At 40.2% G+C, this 12,032-nt stretch overlaps 1 pseudogene across 1 annotated transcript; it reads right to left on the bottom strand.

Annotated features, from left to right (window-relative positions):
• Positions 1 to 4,803: 4,803 nt before the first annotated feature.
• LOC309813812 (RWD domain-containing protein 1-like) lies at positions 4,804 to 5,224 on the bottom strand (annotated as a pseudogene). The gene has a single exon. The product of its transcript is annotated as an RWD domain-containing protein 1-like (transcript).
• Positions 5,225 to 12,032: the final 6,808 nt, after the last annotated feature.

The following is a 12,032-nucleotide window of genomic DNA, read 5'->3' as shown; positions in this document are numbered from 1 at the left end:
GGCTTCCCTGGTGGCGCAGTGATTGAGAGTCTGCCTGCCGATGCAGGGGACACGGGTTCGTGCCCCGGTCCGGGAAGATCCCACATGCTGCGCAGCGGCTGGGCCCATGAGCCATGGCCGCTGAGCCTACGCGTCCGGAGCCTGTGCTCCGCAACGGGAGAGGCCACAACGGTGAGAGGCCCGCGTACCACAAAAAAAAAAAAAAAAGAAAAAAAAAAAAAAAAGAAAATATATATATATAATTCACATACCATAAAATTCACCTGTTTTAAAGTTCACAATCCAATGGTTTTAGTATATCCACAGGGTTGTGCAAACATCACCATTATCTAATTCCAGAGAATTTTCAGCCCCCTAAAAAGAAACCATAAACCTAACAGTGGTCACTCACCATTTCTCCTTCTCCCCAGCCTCTGGTGATCAGTAATCCTCTTTATGTTTCTGTTGATTAACTTACTCTGGACATTTAATATAAATGGAATCATACAATATGTGTCCTTTTGTGTCTGGGTTCTTTCACTTAAAATAATGTTTTCAAGGTTTATCCCTGTTGTGGCATGTATCAAAACTTCATTCCTGGGACTTCCCTGGTGGCGCAGTGGTTAAGAATCCACCTGCCAATACAGGGGACATGGGTTCGAGCCCTGGTCCAGGAAGACCCCACATGTTGCAGAGCAACTAAGCCCGCAAGGCACAACTATTGAGCCCACATGCCACAACTACTGAAGCCCGTGTGCCTAGAGCCTGTTCTCCACAGCAAGAGAAGCCACCGCAATGGGAAGCCCACCCACCGCAACAAAGAGTAGCCCCCCACTTGCCGCAACTTGAGAAAGCCCGTGCGCAGCAAAGAAGACCCAACGCAGTCAAAAATAAATACATAAATTTATATAAAAAAAACTTCATTCCTTTTTATTGCCAAATAACATTCCACTGTATGGGTATACTACATTTTGTTTATCCATTCATGAGTTAATGGAGATAATGATAATAACTGATTACTATTCATTGACTAGAATAGGAAACCACAAGTCTATAGTGATATAAATGAGTTGAATGTACAGTGAGGAATGAGATATTTACAATTTCATATACCTCCCACAAAATATTTATTAATTACTAAAGAAAAAAGTAGCTTCACAGCCTGGCAGACACTACCTTCATCAAGTGACGAAAGTGGACATTATCAGTACTGGGAGGGAACGTTTGAAATCTTGCACCACCTGAGAGGATGCAATGAGAGAAAGGTATCATCCCTTCTATACTATTCCTATCAAAGATGCATAATCTGAATCCAATCATGAGGAAACCCCAGCAAACCCAAGCTGAGGGACATGAAATAACTGGTCTGTAATCTTTAAAAATGTCAAGGTTATGAATGTCAAGCAAAGAGTGAAGAACTGTTCTTGATGAATAAGACTAAAGAGATATGACAATGAAATGCAATGTATGATTATTTATGATTACGATCTGGATATTTTGGGGACGACTAGAGACTCTTGAAAGGAGTCTGAGAATTACATGGTAGTTATGTATCAATGTTGATTTGTATTGTATTGGAGTTATGCAGGAGAATGTCCTTATTTTGGAAAATACCTGCTGAAGTACTCAGGAGCAGTGGGTAACACATAGCAATTTACTTTCAAACAACTCAAAAACAGAAAAAGCTCTACAATTTGTACAATTGGCACTTTTTTTCAAAATAAAAATATGTAAGAAATACAAAACAAAAAAACGAGAAGAAAAGAAGCACGTGCCTACATCATCTTTGGATCAAGAGGAAATAAAAAATTGAAATGGGGATTAATTAGGAAACCAGGCTAGCCTCAGATAATACCTATCTGTTAACAAGCTAGATAGCTGGTCTATTATTGGGATAGATACCAAGTGTGCTAAGAAAGAGCTAGATTAGCTCAGGTTTACAGCCTTAAATTAAGGTTTATTTAAATCACCAAATAAAACTTTTAATTGGAATTTCCATAGGAAAACTATCTTTGTTATTGCAAGGGTGAAATCCTGTAGGCCTATTTTCCCCCATTTATACAATTATTTTAATGTTGCTGTTCTTAATAAATAAAGGTTTCTGAGATATTACAGGAAAGATGGTTAGGTCTATAGATTATTTTGTGTGTGTGTGTGTGTGTATAAATCAAGTTAATTACTTTAGGGAAGAGCTAAAATTATAATGAGTGATTAATTTGTCTTGTTTTGAAATGAAATTATGTCAGAGTATAACTACTTAGAATTAAGGTTCTTGGTTCTTTCTAATTTAATAATTATTTTGTTTGTAAAATTTTTAAAAATGAAGTGATAAACCATCTAGAAAGGAATGAAAAAAGCATTGTATGTAAAATCCTACAGGACACAGCAGAAGAAAATGCATAGCCTTAAATATTTCACTATGAAAGAATTTTTTTTTAAGAATTCATTGCCCATTTTATGAAATTAAGAAAAGAATGACAAAATAAACCCCAAGTGGAGAGAAATAATATAGGCAACAACAGAAAATAATGAATTAGAAAACAAAAAGAATAGTAGAAAGGAAAAAAATAAGTTCAAGAGTTACTTATTTGAAAAGACCAATAAAATATATCAACATTTCATGAATCTGGTTAGGGAAAAAAGAGAGCAAAAACATCAAAGTTAGGGGCTTCCCTGGTGGCGCAGTGGTTGGGAGTCCGCCTGCGGATGCAGGGGACACGGGTTCGTGCCCCAGTCCGGGAAGATCCCGCATGCCGCGGAGCGGCTGGGCCAGTGAGCCATGGCCACTGGGCCTCCACGTCCGGAGCCTGTGCTTCGCAGCCGGAGAGGCCGCAGCGGTGAGAGGCCCGCATACCGCAAAAAAAAAAAAATAATAATAAGGTTAGGAATAAGAAAGCAGATACATTCACAGACACAAAAGAGGCTGAAAGAATTATGTGCAGCTCTACAACAAATGTGAAAAACTAGAGGAAATGGATATTCTCAAAGAAACCTATGAAGAAATAGAAGACTTGAAAAGACAAGTTATCACAAAAAAGATCAGGAAGATGATTACAGATTTACCCTTAAAGAAAGCACCAGAACCACATGGTTTCACAGATGTATTTTATTTCTTTTAGCAAACAGATGATTCCAATGGTGTTTAATTATGCTAGACTATAGGAAAAAATAAGAATTTTCATGCTTTTTTTAAGTAGATCTTATAACTACTTATTTGATTTCTTTAATGGTTATAGGTTTATTCAGGTTGTCTATGTCTCCTTGATATAGTTGGGTAAATTGTAGTTTTAAAGGGAACCAATCATTTGTGCAAATTATCAAATTAATTGGCACAAGGTTGTTCATATTGTCTCATAACTTTTTAAACTATGCTGATCCAGGACTGCCAATATGGTTGTGTAGGTGGTTTAAGCACAAGCTTATCTGGACAAGGAGTGAGTGGGAGCAGCCTGTACCCAGCTTTCCAAGTAACAAGCCCTAGGTATTAGGGCTGTGGCCACCCACAGGGGAAACCTTTTCCTAGTTCACACAAAGGTACTGTGAGGGCTAGTGGTAGCCTGGCTATAACTTATGTGTAGCCCTCTTTTCTAAGATTGTTTATTTGCTCTCTCTCTTTTTTCTCTTGATCAATTAATTCTGCCAGAGTTTTGCCTATTTTATTAGTTTATTTCAAAGAATAAAATAAAGATTTATTTTTATTTTATTTGTCTTTTTACCATCTCCGCATATCTCTGTCATATTCAATTAATTTCTGCTTTCATTTTTTCTTACTGCCACTCTTCCTCTTTCTTCAAGGTTACTGTGCTTGTTTTTTTCTTAAGTTTTTGAACTGGAAATTTAGATGAATAATTTTTAACTTTTCTTTTGTAATATAAGTATTTAGGACTACACATTTCTCTTTATGAATCACTTTATCTGCATCCAGTGAAGGTTTTTCTTGGGGGGGGTGTTTCTACACTTATTTTTTTATTGAAGTATAGTTGATGTACACTATTATATAAGTACAATATAGTGATTCACACTCTGATAAGGTTTTTATTTAATCCTGAAAATGTTCACAAAGTTGAAAGAATTGTAGTGATGCCCAAATGCCCAGCACCTAATTTCTACAGTTAAGATTTTACTGTATTTGCCTTATCATGGAACTTTCCATTTATCCATCCCTTCTTCTATCAGTTTCAAGGATCTTATTTTTGATTCATTTCGAAGGAAGTTACAGACATTAGTACATTTGCTCTTAAACACTTCAGCACACATATCACTACCTGGAGTTTAATATTTTTTTAAAATTTGATTTAATTAATTTATTTATTTTTGGCTGCGTTTGGTCTTTGTTGATGCGCACAGGTTTTCTCTAGGTGCGGCGAGCGGGGCTACTATTTGTTGTGGTGTGTGGGCTTCTCATTGCAGTGGCTTCTCTTGCTGCGGAGCACAGGCTCTAGGCGCGTGGGCTTCAGTAGTTGTGGCTCAAAAGCTCTAGAGTGCAGGCTCAGTAGTTGTGGCTCCTGGAATTAGTTGCTTGGCGGCATGTGGGATCTTCTTGGACCAGGGCTCGAACTGGTGTCCCCTGCATTGGCAGGCGGATTCTTAACCACTGTGCCACCAGGGAAGCCCCTGGAGTTCAATATTTTTATTTATTGATCGATTGATTGAAATTTTAAGGTCAGTTTATTAAGTTTAACGATGAAAGCTGTCAGAAAATTGTTCTCCTGAAAATTATTTTTTCTTATGAATAAAGAAAAGAAAAGCAACACACACTCTAAGCATAGACACAGATGCTGCGGCAGTCAAGCCTCTCTAAGATGAGGATGGTTCACTAGTTGGTCAAGTCACTCTGTGGTCAGCAGGATTGTAGTCTGGATCATCCACCTCATCCAGTAGCTCCAAATCATTAATTTCCTGGACCAACGACTCATCTACCTCCACGCTGTATCCAGCATCCTCCTAGAAGTGGATATTGCATGTGTCAAGATTATGATCTGTTTCAAACAGCTGTTTCCCACTTAATTTAGTTTCTCCTGCTTGTTCCTTTTAATTCATTTCTTTTTAACTTCCAAGAGTTCTGCATCAAACTTGGCCTTCCAACTTAAGAAATTCTTAATGGTAACAAGAGTGTCTTCAAATAATTCCTTTTCTGCTTCTGCTTCTTTTGTTTCTTTTCTCCTTCTCTTCCAGTTTTTATTTGATCTACCATGTCACTTAAATTTTCTTGCACAGCTGTAACTAAAGTAAAGGTCGTCACCATACCAAAGTTTTCTCTGTTTGTAATACTAATAATTTTTAAATGTCTGAGACATCATTATCTTCTAGGTTTCCCTGGGAGAGTATTTCCTAGAAGGGAGCTTCATCTGGGTGCTTTTCCCTATATGTAAACTTGAGGAGAGTCTAGACAGTTTCATCATTTTCTCCAGCCTCAGGTGTCACAGTAATGGTGAAGTTGGTTGGGTTTTCTGATAATACTTAGCTAAAACACTACAGAAGGAGAAAGTGGTATCAGGAGAGTTCATTTCTATTTTGGAAGACCAGTTGTTAGTAGGGTTGGATCAATGTATAATCAAGCTCTGAAGGAGTCAGGATAGATGGACTCCAGAGCCCCCAGTTGCTCTGTTCCTCTTGATAATCTGTCATTGTGGCCCTCACTGCTGCCCATGGATTGTGCGGACACCCAGCCTGCCAGGCAGGCACAGGTGCAAAGTCCCTAGCTGGGAAGCCTGGGGCCCAAGGTCAGGCCAGGCCTGCTGAGCAACGTATGGTTACTTTTTAAGGTAAAATTTATATACAATGAAATACACAAATCTTGATTGTACCATTTGATGAATTTTGGCAAATGTCATCCCATGAGTTTCAATATATAGTATACTCTCTGTCATTCAGTTCTTGTGCTTTCTAATTTTCACTATGATTTTTTCTTTGATCTATCAGTTTTTATTTTGTTAATGACTGATTTCTTTATACAGCCAATATAATAGTAGGCTTATACTGATGAAAAAACAGATGCAATCACTACGTGGGTCTATCCATCTGAGTTTAGTTATTTGAAGGATACAGGAGGATGTCAGCACAAGCAGGAAGCATAGCATATAGATCAATTCTAACAATTTCCTGGACAGAAGGAAGAGTGGTTTTCCAGACCCCCAAATCCTAATAGATAGGGTTGCCAGATTTAGTAAATAAAAATACAGTATTTTATCTGATAATCCTACAAACAAGAAACAACAATTCTAGATAATAACTCTTAAATGAGTGAACATCGTATCATCCTTTCTGGATGACTAACTGCCCCTCTCCTGGCCCAGCGTAATGTGTGCAAGGCTGGAGTCATTGCACACTGGAGCTAGTCTGGATATGCGCCAGCAATTCCGTTATCTATGCCAGTTGCCCTCGTTAATATCAGACTTAAAAAATATACAACAGGATTAAGCAGTTGAGTCAAGTATAGTATGTACACAGGCATGAACACAGATTAATGTTAAAAATATAGTGGATATAATCAACCTCCACCTACATCTTCAGCTCCCTTTCTCACTTTTCTTCTTTTTCTCTGCCCTCCAGTCACACTGGCCTTCTGTGTGGTCCTTGAAATCACTATGGTTTCTCCTGCCACAGGGCCTTTGCATATGGCAGAGCTTCCCAAACCTTATGTCAGGAATGTGTTACAGATGTGTCAAGAAATGATTCCTCTCAGCCCTGGAGTGAGGATGGGTGGAGACTGAGTAGGTGGTTGGAGTGGACAGAGCCAAAGACGATGAAAAAGGTAAATGTAAGGAAACACTGGATGGGGGTTCTCTCTGCCTAGAAGGCTTTACTCTCCACTTCTACCTCCTACTTACCTTCAGATCTCAGTCAAACATCACTTCTCAGGGAAGCCCCCCTAACCCCTCTGACCATGTCAGATCTCCTTACTATATGTTCTCAGGCCATCCTGTGCCCTTTCTTCATTGTACTTATCACAGTTGTAATTTTATATTTATTTATGTCTTCTCAGCTTGACCTTAAGTGTTATGAGAGCAGGGACTGTGTATTCATATAGTTGTTGCATCTAGCGATAGTCTGTTCTTTTTCATTATTATAAGGTATTCCACTGTATGAATCTACTATAATGTATTCATCCTACAGCTGAAATTTTTACTTTTATAAATAATGCCGTGAGAACATTTTTGTATATCTTTTTTATCGTGCTAAAACATACATAATATTGACCCTTTTAACCATTTTTAAGTGTACAATTCAGTGGCATTAAGTACATTCACAATGTTGTACAACTATCACCACTATCCATTTCCAGAACTTTTTCTGTACATATGTTTTTGATGCACATATGTGCATATTTCTGATGAGCATACATTTAGGAAATGCTGGATCATAGTGTATATATTCAACTTTAAAAAATATTGCCAAACAGTTTTCCAAAGTGGTAGTAATAATTTACATGCCCACCAGCCCTGTATGACAGTTCCCATGGCTCTATGCCCTTGCTTACACACTAGTGATCATTTAAATTTTAATTATTCTAGTAAATGTGCAGCATATATTTTTCCATTTCTCTGATACCTAAGACAGTTTAGCACCTTATCATATACTTAATGATCATTTAGACAATAAAAAGGGCTAAAGAAACAGAGAGAAGACAAAACTATAACTTATGAAATTTGAAGCTCAAGTAGTATTATTTGTGTGCTAGCAAGCAATTTACGTTTCTAAACTTATGTCTCTCATTGATCAAATTCCACCCAACAGGGCAATATCTCTCTCACACTTCCACATTGCACATATGAATTTATGTCTTAAAAAACAAACAAAAGGGCTTCCCTGGTGGCGCAGTGGTTGAGAGTCTGCCTGCCGATGCAGGGGACGCAGGTTCGTGCCCTGGTCCGGGAGGATCCCACATGCCGCGGAGCGGCTGGGCCCGTGAGCCATGGCTGCTGAGCCTGCGCGTCCGGAGCCTGTGCTCCGCAACGGGAGAGGCCACAACAGTGAGAGGCCCGCATACCGCGAAAAAAAAAACCAAAAAAACCCTTTATTGTCACTTTAGTGGGGTTTAGGGACTTAATAGTGACAAATGTATGGATTGAACCCACCATGTTTAACATAATATCATATTTTCTAATTGGTTATTATTGATGTATAGGGTATCACACTATTGCCATTCCACTCACCGAGCAGGGAGTGCCTAGGCTCAATTCTCATCTAAAGACTGTCAAAATTTTTGTCCCACCCTCTTGGCACACAGCTTTCCATAAGGCTATAGCCCCAAGCAGAAGGTTGGCAATAGTTTTGCTCGAATGCATGTAGGGGCAGGGGTGTCCTTGGCTTCAAGCTGAAAACCTGGCCCTTGTCCCCCACCTTCTAGGAGGCACTTATATCTCCATCTACAGGAGCCAAATCTCTGACTGCTACCCTTGCTTCCAGACTTCTTTCAAAGCCGGGGGGGTCTGTGGCTTCAGCAAATTCACAGGGGTATTCATGTTTTAAAGCTTAGATCTCTTTACCCTTTTCAAGTTTTATCTGTCATTGCTCTATGTCTGCTACATGGGGTGTGTGTGTGTGTGTGTGTGTGTGTGTGTGTATCTGTCTGTCTGTCTGTGATAGCCTTAAGCCATTTCACCATTTTCATCAGTCTAGTTAAGAGTTTCTTGAATTGATGACAGACAAGAGTTGTGACAGGATGTTTAATTAGATTCTCCCTGTTTTCTGTGGAGTTTCTGCAAAGGCCTCAAAAGCAGAAAGCAAACAATAGATGCCAGGTAACCTCTTCCCCCATCCACCTCAAAGGGAGATGGGAAGAGGTTGTGAACCAGTCTGCCAGCATTGCTAATTATCCACAGAGTCAATACAAGAGAATGAGAATTGTGTTGGGGAGTTACCTGTGAGCTCTATATTTCCTCTCTCACCATTCTAGGGAGGGACAGGGGTTTTTTCCTTTGCCTAAAGCCAAGTGAGATAGAGGCCTCCACTAGCACCTCTCAGAACGTTTGGCTTATATCTCCTGGGGTTTGGAAGTCCATAGGGACTAATGTTCTAACTCCCACCTGAGGTAGTCCAGATGCAAGGTGCTGGCTGACCAGCTTTCCTGGGATGGTGAGTAAGGTGGGTGGCATGGAGAGCGAGCTGCACTGCCCTTGCCAGCAAGGCAAAGATGCATGAGTTGTCCTGTGGGCCAAGTGTATCTAGAAGGAAACCAACTTGGAGTCATTTAAAAAGGGTCCTTCCCATGAGGGATACCCAGAGAGGAAAGGGACCTCAGGAGAATATGTTTTATGTGGGATGAACCTCCAGAAGGCCAAGAAGTTGGGGGGAGAGGAGTCATAGGCAGTCAACCAGAGGAGAGGCATTGCCTAGGCCCCAGCAAGAGGGTCATTAAAAATCCCACAAAGGTGACACACACAAGAGAGAAAGAGCCAACATTTGTGAGTCCTCCATGTCCATAGGGAACCAACTTCCGAAGATAATAGTATCCTGCACCAATTGGAAAAAACTGTGCCCCTTTCCCCTAATCCCTTCTTCTCCTCACCAAACCCTGGGGGAGGGGGGTTCATAAATAGCAGCTGGCCAACAGGAGAGGAGGAGTAAACTCTGAGCAGTAAAGGCAGGGATGTGGAGAAGCTCCTCACACCTTCCTTTATCACAGCAAGCGTCACACCTGAAGCAGGCAAGAGATGGGGGAAGGGAGATCCTTTAGCTTGAATGAAGTTTAGAGTTGAGTTATGTTTAGGGCAGGTGTGAAGGGGAAGCAAGACAGTTTTCCAATTATATACCATGGAGTCCAGCTCCCTTGATAAAAATAGTTATTGAATATTAGAGAAGGATTGAGGAAGAAAAGTTGATAGAGAGTATAACTAACCCTGATTTACACTGTATGTACTCCAAGTATCTATACATACCTATTCACATTTTCTTCATATTTACTTAGATCCCACCAAAAGCATGGGTAACCAAAACTCATATACAGGTTAATAAAGACAGAGTATACACCTCTGGCAGAGTTTGCATTGGTATTCTGCTCTACACAGTCACTCAGGACCCAGGCTGACAGGCTGCACCATCTGGAACACGTAGCTTCCTCTGTTGCCACAGCAAGAGAAGAAAGAGCATCTTATAACTCGTCTTTCCTGATTGCCTGGAAGTGATACAAGGTGCTTCCATTCACAGCTTGTAGTGATTAGAAATAGTCATAAGACTCCCCTTTCTGAAATGGGGAAGGAAGCGTTGTCCTTGTGCCCAGCATGAGAGGAGCCCCAGATATCAGTGAGCCCTGGTAATGTCTCCTAGATCTCCTAATCCCACCAACCCAGAGATGACTAAAATCAACTTCCATGACATTTTACATGGCAGCTTCACTTACAGAGGCTGTCACCTTTCTCTGACAGGGCTTTTATGCTGCTGAGCTGGTGTATCCGAATCTCTGATTGCAGGTCTCTGCTGCACAGGACACATTATGAAATACGTTTTTAGACTGTTTGGAAACCTTGTACATAACTCATATTTTCTGGTTAAGAGCTATCACTTTCTCAGATTGTTTACTTTCTTCTACTTTTACCATCAATCCTGGTAGTTTTCTTTTCACAAAGAAATCACATTAAAAAATTTTTTCTTTAGTGTCCAATTACACAGTCAAAATAAAACAACGGAATTGGATTGAGATGTGGATAATGGGCATTTAGCAGTGTTCATTCATTAGTTGATAACTCATTTCCTCACGATGACTTCCCAGTATACAGAGAATCCCAATTCATGTTTCAAATAAAATTGGCTATCCATCTGTAAAAAAATAATCTCAGATCTTAATTTAATGGATTATGTGAGGATTCATACAAAAAACTCCTTGTAAACTGAATATGGGTTAACAAAATATATGGAAGAATATATTAAGAAACTTGACACGATGGCCTTCTTAAGCGACAAAATCCAAAAGTCAGGAATTGGTAATTCAAATGCCTGTAGGGAGCAAGCAAGTAATGTTGAGTGAAGAAAGCTGAGTGTGAGACCAATCAAATTGTAAAAAATTTATTTTTACTGAGCTGTGACATAAGCAAAAGCCATTATACAATCATGTGACATTGGATACTTTTTAAACTTAATATGAAGAAATGTAAATTAGGAAATGGAAATCTTGGGGAATTCCCTGGAGGTCCAGTGGTTAGGACTCCGTGCTTTCACTGCCAGGTTGGGGTTCAATCCCTGGTCTGGGAACTAAGATTCTGCAAGCTCAGAAGAGAGGCCAAAAAAAAAAAAAAAGAAAAAAGAAAAAGAAAATGGAAAATTTTTATAATTAATTTTTTCTTTGTCCTGCCTTTGCTTTGCAATCTCATACCAATTTCGGGTTTTGTGTTTCCAGTTGATACATGAAAACTGTCAAGCCAATACTTTATTTTGAAGAGTTTCACTGGTCAGGGTCAGCATTTTTTTTTTCAGGTTTTGACCATTGCTTTTCTTTTACGTGTTGTCTTTTTTTTTTTTTTTTTTTTGACTTTTGTACTTAGCATGCAGGACCCTGAGACTGGGGACTACCACTACAGCCAGGCGTCCAGGAAAATTCTAGTCGCAGACTGGAGGTTCCAAATCTCTCGCAAAAACTATCCAGGCCTCCTATCTGTCACGATGTGGACCCCTAGCGGTGAGTGACCTTCCCCGTAAGTATTCTGGGTTAGACAGCGACAATTCTACTCGGATGCCTGCTTTGAGTTGGATTCTCGCTCCCGAATCCGCCCCCATTCCGCACTTCCCCATCCTCAATTTCAACCTCTAAGAAAACAGGCAAACTGGAAAGTAAGCTAACTGTTGGCCGTCATGCGGCTTCTATGGGATCCGGGACTTCTTTGGTCGCTCTTGCCGGGGTGCGTAACTTCCAACATAACCTAACGCTTTGCGGGTTATTTATATTCCCATCATTATAACCATTTATTGTCCCCACGTAAATTAATACGGTTGGGGGTAGGGAAAAGGCACAGATGCTTCCGCCTCCTCGAAGCCAGCAGCGTCCCAAGGCCTGGAGCATCCCCGGAAGACCCGGCTCCACTCCCGCTAATCCCTTCCCTTCCGCCAGGCCCAACCGG

The sequence above is a fragment of the Mesoplodon mirus genome, assembly GCF_964341445.2.
Source record: "Mesoplodon mirus genome assembly, chromosome: 12".
Classification (NCBI taxonomy): Eukaryota; Metazoa; Chordata; class Mammalia; order Artiodactyla; family Ziphiidae; genus Mesoplodon; species Mesoplodon mirus.
This window is presented reverse-complemented; position numbering and strand designations above follow the sequence as displayed.